Source organism: Teleopsis dalmanni, chromosome 2, assembly GCF_002237135.1.
Source record: "Teleopsis dalmanni isolate 2A chromosome 2, ASM223713v2, whole genome shotgun sequence".
Lineage (NCBI taxonomy): Eukaryota > Metazoa > Arthropoda > Insecta > Diptera > Diopsidae > Teleopsis > Teleopsis dalmanni.
Genome location: NC_051847.1, coordinates 83,276,325 through 83,292,866, shown reverse-complemented (window position 1 = coordinate 83,292,866; position 16,542 = coordinate 83,276,325). Strand labels below are relative to the sequence as shown.

At 29.0% G+C, this 16,542-nt stretch overlaps 1 protein-coding gene across 1 annotated transcript in view; it reads left to right on the top strand.

Annotated features, from left to right (window-relative positions):
* The window catches only part of LOC119678136 (potassium voltage-gated channel subfamily KQT member 1), a 250,014-nt gene that overhangs the window by 135,139 nt on the left and 98,333 nt on the right, over positions 1-16,542 (top strand). The gene's annotated exons all lie outside the window — the stretch shown is intronic.

Sequence of the window (16,542 nt, the reverse complement as noted above, 5' to 3'; positions counted from 1 at the left end):
TACTGTTTACTTTTCATTATATTTTTATTTGCTTTTTTTGTAGAATTTGTATGATTTTGTATGAAAAGAGCACATACGGGTACACAATATATTATACTATTGCGCCAACAACGATTTCCTTACTTATTTTGTACTTAATTTTCAATACTGTTAATAATGGAAAATGCTCTGCACTCCACTGCACTGCACTGCACTCCAACTGCACTGCGCTGCACTGCACTGCATATGAATATACATTTCATAATATGTAATAAACTGTATATCTATAAAGTGTCCTTCGTCCTACATACATAAATGAGAAATATTTTCTTTTTATGAGGATACCTAAAGAACGGCACTAAATGGAAATTTTGTTGCAAGAACATGCAAATTGAGGAATTCATTAAAGTAGAATGCAACCCATTTTCAACGATGCAATAAAAGGCATTGACAGTTTAGGAATTTCAACCCGTCAAAATCAATATTTTTAGCACAAATTCAAAAATTTACAAGTGCAAAATTGGCTAAATTATGAAAAATTTTAAAAGTTACAGGCCACATAATGAAAATAAATGTTGGCTAGAGTTTTTTCCCTACTCCATTGTGCTCCGAACTGAATAACACAAAGTTTAATGAAATAACACAGATTTTTTACGAGTTATATGAAAATTAATTTATATATAGCGTAATAAAACTTTTTTATTAAATAAATACTCGTATATCCAAACTTTTTCTAAAATAAATTTGATATTTATTAAACTTATAATATAAAGTTAAATATTACAAATGTAACTATTTTTTAAATGAAAAGATTTCAATAGCATTGAATTGCAATAATAAAATTATATATATTGAATCCAAATAATAAATACATAAAATTATATACGGATAATCAAACCAATAGATTTTTCCAAAGACTACTGATGGTGAATATTTGGCAATATGTGAAACAGCACAAGAATTTACTTGATTAATACACAAATATAAATAGCTTTAAAAAATTTCACAACACTACTAATTTTTACTATTTGAAATAGAGTTCTTATCATAGAACATTAAACACTTAATTATAAAGAGTTAATGATGTACGACTGTTGTTTATGCTTTCGTTTTAACAGCAAGTAGAGGGTGGCCATATTGAGTGGACCCACCTGACAACACTGTAACTTTAACAAGGAAACTGCGAATGCCTGATGATACCATGACTATATAACATCAATAAATTTTAGTAATGTAGCTGTACACACTATTCGAAAGTGCTGAAGTTCAGAAAGAATTTTGACAAACTATCATTATGAGTGTTAGCTCCATTTTATGTTAAACGGATCCATAAACAAAAAAATTATCACATTATCGCTTCTATTTCAAGAAAACCGTCAAATGAAAAACCTTTTTTGTAATGAAAAAAAAGTCTCTTTACTACCAAAAATTAAAAGTGTGACACAGAATTCATAATGATAGGACGATAATAAGGATCATACTGTGTTGAAGACGTCAGTGACACAGTAACAACCCTCTACTAGATATGTTATCGGGCCATAATAAACAATTAGTGAATTGTTAGTGAAAATGGTATACAGCACTTCTGGTTTCCATAAAATGACACACCATCTCATACAGCTCGTGGCTCAATTTGCGTTGAGATTATTTGAAGCCGTTAGTCCCCGATCGCACGATAAAAATAATAGTGACTTTGACTGACTTCCACGTTCGCCCAATTTGATACCGCCAGACTTCTTTCTCTGAGACTACCTGAATTCAAAGCCAAAGATGGTAGACATACTAAGGGCTAACATCTGTCTGGAAATAAGGGCTACAGCGGCTGATATCATGTAAATTTGAATCATCAGTTTGTGATGTTAATAGACCTTCTTAACATAGTTGAATAGATTTTAATTTGAACAAGAAAATTGTTTTTCTTTTTGTTGAAAATCTAGGTCTGCCAACACTGTATAGATACTGATGAACATTAATAAGACAAACATTCTAGTTAAAACCATACAAATCAAGTTCGTCTTTAGAGTAATCGACTACTAAAGTGTGTCATTCATTCTGAGCTTCAAATTTGGTAGAGTATATGTCTGAACCCTAGATTAGGTTAAGTTGAGAAGACGCGTGCTGACAGTTATCAGAACTTCCACTCAGAGGCATGCTTTCCTTGTTAAACCATTTGGATTTCAAAATGAAATTACAAAAATTGGATAGCTTTGCTTTCGTTATCTCTGTCACGGCAGTGAAAAAGCGATCCCCAACACATTGAAGTCGCCTTGTCTGCAGTCCTGGATAGAAACACAGGAAGTGGTTGATGATTCAACCTCCTCCTCATCTTGGCACAAGTCTAACTCTTGATACTTGAAGTTTTAAAAATTATTTACTGATTATTATATAAAAAAAATATTTACAAAAATCAGTTATGATATTTCGTAATACCCGAAACAGTTCTGCCGTCAACTACCATAAAAGTTTTGTCGTTGAAGGTTAAGTAAAGCAAATTTGTATTTGCTTTAGGGAAACTGTAGGGAGAGGGTGCCGACCCCTCATGTAGGACCATGTAGTAGAAATATGTTTGTAGAACTCAAACAATTTTGAGTAAATGTGCAAAAATGTTTTCTACAAAGCGTAATATTAAAATTACTGTTGTCAAATTATCACTAAAATATTTCTAAACAAAGAATAGATTGATGCATATTTAAAGACCTGTAAATTTTTAATCAGAAAAACAAAGTAAATGAACGGTGGAATTGAAAAACAACATGTTCATTCAGAAACATTATTTGGTCAAAATCACAAAATCTGCTTTCAATGTGGATAAATATAAACTTTATGCTGATTTGTGTCATCATAAACCATTGAAGTCGACGTACAACAAAACTGGGTATCATATCTGTTGACTACTGAGGAAACAAGTTGCAATGATAAGATGGAAGATAAAACCATCAAACATCTGCTTTATTTCTGTTCAGGTCATAATAAAGAAATAATGAAAATATTAGGTTCTTATCAGTCAAGAGGATGTATCATGTCAGCCAGTTTTTCTTTACTACAACTACTGAAGTTCGTTACGTTAACACAATGGTTCAAACGAGGCTTGAGTGACTGTGAAGTCCTGCTGGGATCATGTTGATACCACAAGTCTAAATGAAACTTCCCTATAAATAATATACCATTTTAAAGGAATTATTTAAAAATTTAAAAATTTAATTTATGAACAAAAATTGTTTCTACCTGGTGTGTCCTGCCCACCTTACTAACTACACCCATGCCAGTAATCAGATAAGCATTTTAAAATTCCACGACTTTATAAGTTTAAAAATAAATCATATTTCCCAATAAAGTATTCACATAAACTTTTTTCATTATTCATGCGATTGTCATAATACTAAAATCAAATAAAATGTTTAAAACTTCAAAACATTCGAAAAGAATATTTTTAAACCATCTGTCAACTATTTTCATTTGCCAATATTTCAGCATCTCATATATGGAGTGAACAGTCAATAAAATGTTAAACCTCCAATTTCATTCCTTTTCAAAATACACCTGAATATGTTCGGAGTGTTTTATTTTGTACTGCGAACAAGGATACGACATACGACGTATGGATTTCCAAAGCTGAAGTGAAAAGTTAAGTATGCTTTCATCGCGGACCATTACTCAAATTTATAAAGTTTTTAAAAAATACTTTTGGGTATGAATGAATAGTGAACTTTTTCCAATAAAAATATTAAAATAAAGAATGTATTTATTTGTATTATATAAAAAATACATTTTATTTTTTGTTATATAAGAAATATATTGTTATTAAATTAAAAAATCAAAGAATCACTTACGAGTTGTCTGGGTTTCTTACAAGTCCAGACAAATTATTCCATCAAAATATATTATACAGAGGTTTCGAATAGTAGTAAACTACAACAACAAATTATTTTTATGTTATTTTAATTAAGCTATATGATACATATATTTATATATATATTTATATGCATAATACCTATTTATATATTGAATATAAATTATTAATTTTATTATTCTACAGTTGGTTTATTATTTCGTTCTAATATAAACACAACAAGTGAGTTTGTTAATGAACTTTCAGAGCAAATCAACAAAACTTCAGAAAAATATGAGAACATAAAAGTCCAGTACGGCTTTGGGTCAGTTGGTTAAGGAACGTTGACTTTGAGCTTCAAATTTGGCAGGGCATGAGTTCGATTTCTGGTAATTCCAGCCTCAAACAACTGATGATTGGTTTTTGACAATACTTGAAACAGCTGTATTGTAAATGAAAAATTAAATTAATTAAAACAATATTAAAATAATTTTTGTTGTTGTTGTTTACTACTATTCGCAATCTCTCTATTAAATACCACAGTTTCTGTTAAAGTGAAAATGATCACTACTATAATATTGTCGTTAAAATCAAATTTAATCAAAATATATTGAAAAAATTAAGAAATATATGTGCTTTGCCAATAAGATCATGTAAGAAATTACCTATAATGGAAGATAAAAACAATTAATTAAGCAAAAATGGGAAGCTATTACACATGTTGAAGCACTACTAACTTTCGCCCCGCTTATAAGAAATATTTACGGGTTGTTCTAATAAAATATGCTGTTATGAATAAGTTGTTAAGTATTTTAATAGATAAGAGAAAGTTGAATCATCCTTCGCTCGTGCTGCGAGTGTCAATTTTTTTATTATCCGCTTAATAACTCTAGAGGGATAAAGAAGCTCGTGGATTTTTACGTTACTAATAGATTTAACTTTACACTGTACTCGTTATGCTAAATTTAAAAAAATTTTTTACTAAAATATATTTTAATATATATATATTCCAGGATGATCATAAATAAATCATATTTAACATTTTACTTTTTCTTAAGAAATCCACACAGTTCAACCGAGAACCTACACGTATCTCCTAGACCAACAAAGGTGCAATAGTTGAGAGTAACTATTCCCTTAAGTATTCATTAATTCCATAACACCACATATGCTCTTTCACACTGGAGTTTCTCAATAAAATGAGTTATAACTCAATTTATAGTTTAACTTAAGCACACATATTAATCCTACCGAGTCGCTTAAAAATAATTGACGTTAATTACGCGCAGACAGAAATTGATTTACAGTCCAAAACTGGTGAATAACGAATTCAGCAGCAATTTTTTTCTAAATTTTCGGTATCCAAATTTCAAGCAAAATATACAATTACCTTAAATGTTACCTTCCAAAGGGTCACAAATTAACCACTTTTCGCTGGAAGCATTTAAAAGTTATTATCCTTAAGCATGCAAGACATTGCGTATAAACACTTCTACTCAGCCAAAGTACGTCATTAATTATGAAAATAAGGAAAATTGTAAATAAAATACGAGGCGGTTGCAAAAATTGCAAATGGAAGTATGACGTAATAGGTGTTAAAACCACTTAACCACCGAGCCACTTAACAGCATTATTCTGAATCATTTATAGTGAAGTAGGTAAATGGGTTGCATAGCCACTTAAATGGAGAACACATAGGAAAAAGAACTGCGGTGATAACATGAAAAAGAATATCAAACACTTTATAAATTATTAAAGACTTAAAAAGTGATTTTAAAGTAAACCTAAGGTATTAACTTATTGATATTTGAAGTATAAATTCTAGTACTTTATATTGTTAGTAAAAAGTGAGACGATATACAAATAGACAATGGAGTATTAAACATAGCATTTTACTGTGCAAAATAATTTAAAAAATTTATTGATTCTTTATCGTGTTGAGAAATCTTTGTTTCCGTAACACAGTGTCGTACAGGACAGTTTGTGTGTGACGGGGCAACTATCCCATCAGATTGACTTATGAGATATATGAATTTCATCATGACATTGACATTAGTCTGCTATTTCCCAGCCATAAATTAATTCGTTAAGACGTTTACTAAGAAAAATTAGTGGAGTTTACAAACTCATCTAAATTATAAGAATGGATAAAGGCATAGCATCCGGAATTTATTGCGCGAATCGAGGGATTAGTGAATCCGACCACATTTCAACTTTAAGCCAATAATTTAAGCAGAAATTTTAAGCATCCTGAGAGCCTTACTTGAGTTTTCATGAAAAGTTAATATCCTCACTGATACTCAGACAGCTTTGAGATCTTTGTTAGCAATCTATATATTGTCTAAAATAGTTCACGAATGTAGATAATGTTTTAACTTACAAAGCAGTAGCTCCAAGATAACTCTAGTTTGGGGTCCGGACACTCTAATAAAACAGAAATGAGCGCACATGTGAGGTAGATAGACTTAGTGCCCATTTTTTGCTATAAGAAAAAAAACTCTATACTCAAAATATAGAACCACTGACTTGGTGCATAGAAGTAAATCGGAAGTATCTAGATTTATAATTGCTCTAACGGGACACTATACTATAGAACCACAAGGAACCAGCTTCGACCTGCCCTGTCGAATCTCCTATAGTATATGTCTACCGGCGCTTGAAAAGGAGATACCGAAGCACGTATTGAGTCTATGTACGGAGACTTCGTACCTAATTTATCAAAAATTGATACTTAATTTTTGTGATCCTTTTTTGTTTTCCACTTTTTTTTGGTGTTGATTTTTTTCTTATTTGTTTTTAATATATCCAAGTTTCATTGATTTAGTTTATGCAAATTCTTTAGTGTAAGTTTAGTATATTCTCATTCTACAACTCTTATAATAGTATAAAAAAGAAAATAAATGGCGTAATGACTTCCAGAGGGGGGAACGCAACTTTATTTCGAGGTTATTCGAGTGAAAGCCAGTGTTAGTTGTTAATAAATTCCTAATTTTGGATGAGGATAAGTACTCCCAAGAGATTAAGAATCTACTCCTGGCTCAGATCAAAACCCAAAAGTAACAAAGAACATTACTGCTAGTCAGTAGCCTTTAAACTAAGACGACATTCTTTATTCTGTATTCTATTGTCAAGATAATAACTTATGCTATGGCAACTCGTCAGACTATCCACCAACAACGTCAGTTTCATTTTTATGAATGGGGAACGTACTAACTTAGTTAAACGGACGCACCAGTACTAACTTAGTTAAACGGACGCATTAGTTCTTTAGCCTGCTATTTATCTGGAGTATCGCGCTAGTACCAACGTGGAGTATCTTTCGGCTACCAACGTGTTTTCTATCAGAAATTTTGTTACGATATTTTGGAAAAATTCTCATTTGGAAAAACTCTCATTGAAATAATTTATTTCGACGGCCGTAATATTATCCAATGCTGTTTTTTGATTGTATGGTAAAATTAAGACGACAAACTGTCTTTAAAACCATCTCGTATAATGTTCTTAAGTTTAGGCATGGCATTATAGTCTTTATTATTCTATTATTCTCTAACTTTGAATTACACATAATTTCCTAAATAAAATATTACTTTATATAAATCTATATGTAGGGCATCTTAATGTGTTATAATCAATAATTTCAGCAGTTCGCAATATCAAACTACTGAAATAAAAAATCGTGTAAAAATTTCTTTTTAATTATTAAAATCATATATCTCATTTAGTGTAGAGTAAGGAAAAATACAATTCGCATACCAATGTAATAAAGTCAATACTTAAGTATAAAAAATAATTCTCTCTACTTAAAATGATTCAAGAATTTCATAATTCTTCAATCAATTAGTATATGAAAGCCCACCGAGTTTTTATTCATTTCGGTTTTTATTTCTATTTATCTATAAAATCGAAATAGCAAAAATAATAATTGAAATAAATTAAACAACCTTTAATTACCTGTATAAATTTTTTCATAGATTTTCAACTGTTTATTTGCTCTTTGGTCTAATAATTTTATGAGTTTTTATATTAATTATTATTTGATTGAATTATTTTTCTAAGGAAATTATTTATTTATTGTATCTTTTTTGATTTCTTTGGTACATTGATTTTATATGAGCCAAATAAACGATATTTATTTTTTATTGAAACATTAGGTGTGAGTGAAGAGTATTATTATTAATTCTAATAATATGAAATACATATTTCGTCTGCAATAATAATATCTGCAATATTAGATAACTTTTTATATTTGACAACTGTTTGGATACTTAAAGCATATAATTAAATTGATTGAAATTGAAATTGAATACGAATAAATAATGATTTCAGGCAACCGTTAAATTTAAATGATTCCCTTTTTTATCAATCCCCTTTACATCATATGCAACTTAGCATGGGTCTTTCAAAATCGCATACATTCCTTTATTTGGCCTTTTCCTCTCAATGTCTCTAAACTTTTGTCCCAATTCATCTTATATGCTTTGCTTCTATAATGGTTTTGCTGGAAGATATTGAAGGTCAATACCTTCGAGTAGCGCACACAAAACCTTCTAATTCAGTTCTGACAATATCTGATATCATATATCAATATATTCAAATTAATATTCTATCGGAATTACAACGTCAATAACTTCGATTACTTACAAAAACTGTTATTAATTATGATTATGATATTATGATTAATTATGTTTATTATGATCAATTATTTAAAATAATTCACTATTACTAATGTAATTCTAAATATTTTAATCGAAAAACTGTGAAGATTACTTTTCACAAGTTTTCTCGAAATCATGTTTACAGAAATTAATGAGTTAAGGATGTTCGGAATAGTGTTCGGATATGACAGTATAACTTTTTTACCCGAAAATTAAATTGTACTACAATAAAAATACTGATAAGTATCAGGTCTGAAATATATAAATTTATACTAATTACCGGTATCTCAGCAAAAAATTTTCCATTTTTCGAGTATCTATCTCTTTTTAAAAACAAGACAATATAACATAAATCCTTCTTTAATTCCTTAAGTATTTTATAACTACACATATATCGATATCTTATTTATTTATGGAATATAATGTAGACGAAATCTAGTTGAATCTCCATTATCAAAATTTCCGAAAAAGAATTAAGTGGGTTGTCAAAGCGTTCACTCTATAAGGGTTGCTAAATCTTAGTACAATATTTGTGTCCTCGAAAACAAATGTTCGAGGAAAAAACTAAGATAATTGTTTCAATCATTCGCTCTATGTGAGTATCTCGCCGTTTGTTTTTTAAATATTTTCTCGTATCTACTGAGTGTTTGAATATATCTTTGAAAATATAACTCCTAAGGAATTTAATGGTTTCATAGTACGTTTGTATATTTTTTATTCGTTATTTAGAGATCTGCAGGAAACTACAGTTGTGAATTAGAACATTTGTATTAGTTTTTGTAAATATATTTATTTTGCAGTTCTTTCTTAAATGATAATTGCCAATGTTTGAAGTCTATATATTAGGGTAAAATATTATAATAACTCGATTATGGTATAATTTTTATAAAATCCATATACATTTTAATACAAAATATATACTATATAATGCATACATATATAATATCTAAAATAATACAAAAGAAATTGTGATTTTAATGATACTCTAAAAAATCGTCACTGATAATTCTTAAACAAATATTTATAAGTCTTAAAGATGTCATTGTATATTATATTTAACATTAAATATTTGTTTAAAAAAAGAAAGTATTTTAAGAGCACTTCAAAAACAAATTCAGCATCATAAAAAATTGTAATAAAATTCCATATGATTGTAGTTTTTATAAAGCAAATGCCATATAAATAGACTAATGGCAAGACCATTTTACGATCTCGAAATGTTGATGAATTTTTCGCATTCGTGTTCACAGATACCAATTCAATTATCATTAAATGGTAATTTACTTTATGGAATGTTTACACCAAATGGTTTTACTATGTTTAGATTTTGCTTTGTATAAACATTTAAAAATAAATCAATGTTTATTATTTAGAAATTCTCAGTTTGTGCTATAAAAATAAAAAAAAATATTTGTATAGTGAATTAAAACTATACAAATATTACACAAGAAATATCTATGGAAAAGTTCTGGAATATTTTTAACACTTGAGTGTCTTTCTAACAATCGATCAATATATAATATATGCTCATTGTATTAAACTTTTCTTTATATAAAAAATTATTGTATAATTAGATTTTTATATAAATAAATATTTATTTGATTCGTTCCATTCGTTAGCTGTCTTAGAGTGGTAAATTTTATTGTAGTGAGATGAATTATTTAAAATGAAACTACAACCACCACTTAAACTAAATAAAACTGCCACATTTTTTATTTTAATACTTATTGCTCTCTATATAGTTCTCTAAGCAAATTACAGGTCTTATTTTCAACTTCAGATATCCGCTCGCACTGATTCATTTCAATTTGATTTAAAATTGCTACATCCATTTAATATTTCATCCAAAACAGCATTTGCGTTAGGCGCAGTTTTTTTCTTTCAGAGCAGCAAAAAAATACTCGCAACTTACAAAAAAAAACATGTGAAGCAACAACAATACTCTTCAAATCTTCAGAGTTAGGTTTTACTCGCAAATATTTTCACGTCTTAAGTTTCAGTGCAGTCAAATTCAAAAATCAATACATTGTGAATCTTCATTAGAAATATGTTCCAAAATTTCAGTCATCCGTTAAAATCATATGAGCATTTCATTTACTTATAAATTAAAATACATAAATAAATAAATTAATATAAATATATAAAATTAAAATGGTTACCATTGCCTTCTAATATTCATTTTGTTTTTTTATTCGTACTGTTTTCATAATATATTGTACATAACACAACAAAAATATATGTCAGAAAAAGCATTTAACATATTCGAAAAGTGATGCCAATTTGTTTCAACCAGACTTAATGCTGTTTTTTGATAACTCTGAAAGAAAAAATTACGGTTATTGTAAGTGATCATAATATATATATATATTTATATATATCATATTGTATATATAATATAACATAATATATTTAATAAAACGGATAATCACATCATGATCTTAATATATATACCTAAACACATATCAATAATTTTTTAAAAAAAAAATGTTTAAAATATTTATATTTTTTTTAAAAAAAACCAATAATATTTAATATTTAATAATTGAGATTTTGTATATTAATTAAATAAGTAATATGTATTTCATATTCAATGATTTTTCTATGATGTTTACTTGAAGAATTTCAAAACAAGAAATTAAATTTGTTTTTTATGAGGTGTGATGGATTATGGCCCATATCTTCATGCCTAAATTTCGACTATATCACTAGTCATATACATATTTTGCATTGAGACAAAAAATAGATATGAAAAACAAAAAGCTGATAGTACGACGACATGTTTATTTTAAAAACAAAGTCGGTATACGAAATCACTAGTGTTTAATTAAAATATATAGTCTATATATAAGCTTATATATATTATATATAATATAACTCACTGCCCATTACATTTATAATCAGTAATTTTAATGAAAATATGTTCGGACTTAATTACTCATATATTTATATTCTTCAGTTATTGTGTATTATAAATAAATAATACAATACATATTTCAAGATTGTTATTAATTAAATTTCGAAAATTATATAAATCATATATATTCTTAATTGACGTGTCAAGAAAAATCTGCTCATTCACCACTACTTCTATCAATATTTTGGTGTGTGAAAAGTCGAACTGTCTTTCCAGTTTTCCAGCTTCGCGCTGTTTATTTTTAAAACGATTCTTGATAATAAACAGATTTGTTCATATAATCACAACTAGTATAATACCCATAAAGTTACGTAAATGCATTTGCATATACAGTATATTCTTAACAGGTGCCGCTTCTAAATACTCAAAAGGTCAAGTATAGTTGTTCATTGGAAACATAGACGTTAATTATTTTCCTTGGTAACGGTTAAAATGTTAATGTCGCTATAGAGATCATAATTTTGATATAGTCAGAGGATTAACTTTCTGTTGTAAGCATAAGTAGCTTTTGCAAAATCCAAATTTCTGGAAAGAAATCATATTTTTATTTTCTAAAATTAGTAACAAGGGAATCCCCTTGTTGACGTGAATAAATCGTTTCAATAGTTTGACGTGAAAGTTGGATAGCATTGAAAGCAGTAATATTAGGCTATTCGATGATACTTAATTTGGCGGTAAATCAGGTTTGGCAATCAATATAACCTTAAATATTTACCGTTACATGCAATACTTTTGTTTGATAATTTACGTAACTCATCTGTAGTTATAAGTTTAACTGGTGGAACATCGATTTTAGATTTTATTTATTTTATATCTTGTGAAGATGTTAAAATGTAATGGAGAGAGAGTCCGATTTAACGAAATTCGCAACTGAATTTATATTAAACAAACACACCTTTTAGTTTTGATCTATTGTTCCTTTTATAACATGAGACACTTTCCTTAAACAAAATTATAATACAAATGGCATTTTAATGCATTATTCAAGCACTTTTTATTTCCCACAAATTTTAATAGTAAAATATCGTCTATTTTTATTGGAATTTTTTTTTTTTTGTGATAATATATTATTTACAATTTTAAATTTAATTCATGTTCTCATCCAATAATATGAAATATTTAGCTCTTTTTATTTGTAAATAAGTGTTAATGAGTTGATGCATGTTTCAAAAACGATTTTTATACTATGGGAGGTGTACCTTCCTAAATTGCTACTATAAGAATTAACAGATCGATTGCGACAAAATTATACAGATTGTTATACAGACGTTATCTGTGCGATGTAAGTTGTATTATATTTTAATTAGACATTTAAAAGAAAAAACAAATTAATATAAGGAACCAGTTTTAGTTTAGTTAGATTAAATATTTTGACTATTTATTAATTCTAAGTTTCACTTCAGCAGCTAATATGAAAACAATCACTACAGTCTCCAATGAATTAATATCATACTTTCCATTAAATTTTGTCATAATGCATGTATTCTTATTTAAACATTAGCTTGTTAATATTAAAATGAATATATTACTATTACAAGGTGTTTATCTTATGGTAATGGATGAGTGTAGAATCAATAGTATTTATATTAAACTGAATCACCATTAAAAGTTGTTTTAATATATCTTATATAGTCCTAAAAACTGTGAAAAAAAAATTGTTATTGAATTACATTTTATTGCTAAGTTCGATCACTTTTTTTTTAAAACATTTAAATATTTTCTTTATTATTGATTACAAAAGTAGCTAATTTTTTTAATATACGTTTTTGGAGCATATAAGTTGAGAATATGACGAGTACACACTTAAAGTCTTATACCTTCTACTTTTTCCCACCATTTGAGAGCACTATAAAGACTTCTTAGAGATTAGCTTTAAAAATCTCTAAAATTTCTATTCGTCATTAGTTATAAGGAGAATGATAATAAGATTATTAAGAGTTTTTATATTATACAAGAAACGATATGTATATTCAATTAATAGTAGTTAATATGAACATATCCAGTTCAAAAGTCGTTAATTCAACTTTAACCTCAGTTTCACTTTGCATATCAGAGAATAAGCGTTCTTTAGTTCCATGTTTTAAAAGACGTATTTAATAGGAACATATCCAGTTTAGAAATCGATGATTAAGCTGTAATACTGGACACGATTTATAACAGAGCACGTATAGTTAAAATGAGCAAAAGTTTCACTCTGCATATCACAGAATCTATAGATTTCGGCGTCCGTTAGTTCTACATTTTAAAGATGGTAATATATAGGAAAATATTCAGTTCAAGAGGCGATGATTAAAGCGTAGTATTGATCTAGTTTCCTGCGACAACAAGTGTAAGTGTGGCTAAAGTTTATATATATATAAATTTGAGTGTTCTTTAGTACTGCGTTTCAAAAGAGTGAATATGTTGATTAAACTATAAGACTGAACACGCTTTCTAGCAGAGCACGTGTAGTTAAAATTGGCAGAAGTTTTACTCTGTATATCACAGAATCTACAGATTTTGGCATCCATTAGTTTTACGTTTAAAAAGTAGTAATTTTTTCAATTCAATTCAATTCAACATTTATTTACTTCTGCTTCTGAACTTATAGTTGTAACAGAAGGAGGTTTGATGTATACTTATTTTTAATTTAAATTAAAAATATTACTAATTAGATTTAATAAAAATATTAGATAAAAACAAAAAAAAGGTTAAGTTAAATAAATAGTAGGGAAATAATTGTAATTTTGCAAAATCTTATTCGTTTATAATAAATGATCTGATTTTAAGACTATTTACTATATATGTGAATATTGCTTTAGATGATTGCGGATCAATGCAGTTGAAAATGAGAGATTTATTGTCTCTAAAGACTGTAAGTAAGAAACTAAGATGGTGATCTCTTACTGAGGAGTAAATAGGGCACTCAAACATAAAGTGATTCAACGTTTCTTCAGTTTTTAAATTACAAAGTGTACAAAGGTTGTTGATTTCGAGACTATGAATTTGCCCGTTAATACAAAAACGAGTGCAGTGAGTTGATGACAACCGCAATTGGGCGATAACCTTTGCCATAAAAAATTGCTTACGGTCAAAGAGGTAGCAGGCAGGTTTGTCATCCAGGGCTCTTAATAAATTGCAATTCATGGATTGTGAGTTGGCGGATTTTAGAATGTCTTTGAATTTAAGATATCTATGATAGCGTTCAAGGGCCGTAGTTCGGTTATCAATCCAAGTTGCTGCAGTCGGTGTTTTCCACAAGTTTGTCATATTTACATCTTTAAGAAACTCATTAAATTGTGTAACCCAATTAAATTCACTTGTAGAAGAATTATTTACGTGTAGGTAAATGAGACGAAGGAGACATTGTTTGGGATATCTTGATTGGTCCATTTGGAGAATTCGTATAATGAAATCGATTGCGCGTTTGAAAACTCTATATGAGATTTTTACAAGGCCTAGTTCAAGTCTAAGTTCTGCATTGTTCGTAGCTTGGGGGAGTGCTAACAGACGTTTGTAGTACGTTGATTGAACGATTTCTAGTGATTCACAGTAACGTAGACCCCACACTTCTGATGCATATAAAAGTGTTACGGATACAGTACAGTCGAAAAGTTTAGCCCGACCTTCCCAAGAATCAGATTTAAATTTACTTATAGTTTGTATTGCCGTACCGAGCGCCATTTTCCCTTTTCTTATGGCAGTTTCTGCTGCACATTTGCCTAATGTGGAGCTTGAGAAATTTACTCCTAAGTATGTGTAGGACTTCACGACAGAAATTTTTTGACATTTGTAAAAGAAATTTTCTGCTATTGGCCTTCCCCCTCTTCTAAAGTGGACAATTTGGGTTTTTTCCGTGTTTACAACAAGTTTGTTTTTTTCGCAGTAGCTTTCAAGTGCTAATAGAATTTTTCGTAAAATAATAGGGGACCTGGCTAGAACAACGGCGTCATCTGCAAAAAGCAGCATCAAAATATCGTGTAGACCATTAATATTGATCCCTTCAATATTTGCATTCCTTAGTTCTTTCTCAAGATCAGCAATAAACAATATGAAAAGGAGAGGACTGAGAATTTCTCCTTGGAGAACGCCTTCAGTAACAGAGATAGGATCGGAGTCTTTTTGTTGAAGTTTGATCACGAAGAAAGCCTTGTCGTAAATAGATTGGAGAATTTTAATTAGGCGCGAACTTATACCTTGCGAATGAAGTTTTTGCCAGAGCAGCATCTGGTCAATAGAATCAAATGCCCTTTTGAAATCAATAAAAAGTCCGTAAGCAGAGTTACTTTTTAGACGTAGATGTAATTGAATTGTTGTTTGAAGAGTAAAAATATTATCAGTACATGATCTTTTTTTTCTAAACCCATTTTGCGACTCAGGAATTTTATTGTGTTGTTCCGCCCATGGCAAGAGGCGATCATGCAGAATATGGGTAAAAATTTTTAAGATAATATTGCATAGAGCAATGCCTCTATAGTTTTCGGGTGAGTTTATATCACCTTTTTTGTGTAACATAACAAGTACGGATCGTGACCAAGAAGCTGGTGTGCTTCCAGTTAAGAGAATGTTATTGAATACAGACTGTAGGATATAAATCCATTGACTAGATAAATTCTTAAAGAACTCTGCCGTAATCGTATCTTCGCCTGGAGCCTTATTGATTTTGATTTTATTTATTGCTGTTTTTATTTCAATTATTGTTATTTCCGAATCCAGCGCTTCGATAAAGTTTTCAGACAGTATATGTTCAATGGTAGGACGAGGTGGATAAATTTGTTCGTAGAAGAATTTCCAAACAGAATTTGGTATGGGGTTGTTGACAAAAGGTTTTCGATTGTACGATTTAATAAGATTCCAAAAGTCTTTCGAACTTTTTACATTAAAGAACTTATTTTTGACCTTAATTTCATATTCCGTTCTTTTTTCAGACAGCATTTTTTTGTAATTTGCTTTTAAAACAATGTATACCGTTTTGGTTTCAGGTGAAAAGCTTTGACGCTTGCACTGTTTTAGGGCATGATTTAGATTTTTCTTTGAGGCCCGTAGCTCTGAGTCAAACCATGGCTGAGAAGTATAATAAGGAGGCATAAAGGATTTTGTAATTACCATTTCTGATGCTTGAGCTGATTTTTGTATGGAGGATATGATTAGATCACTTTGTTGGTCAATGGATAAAGAACAGAAGT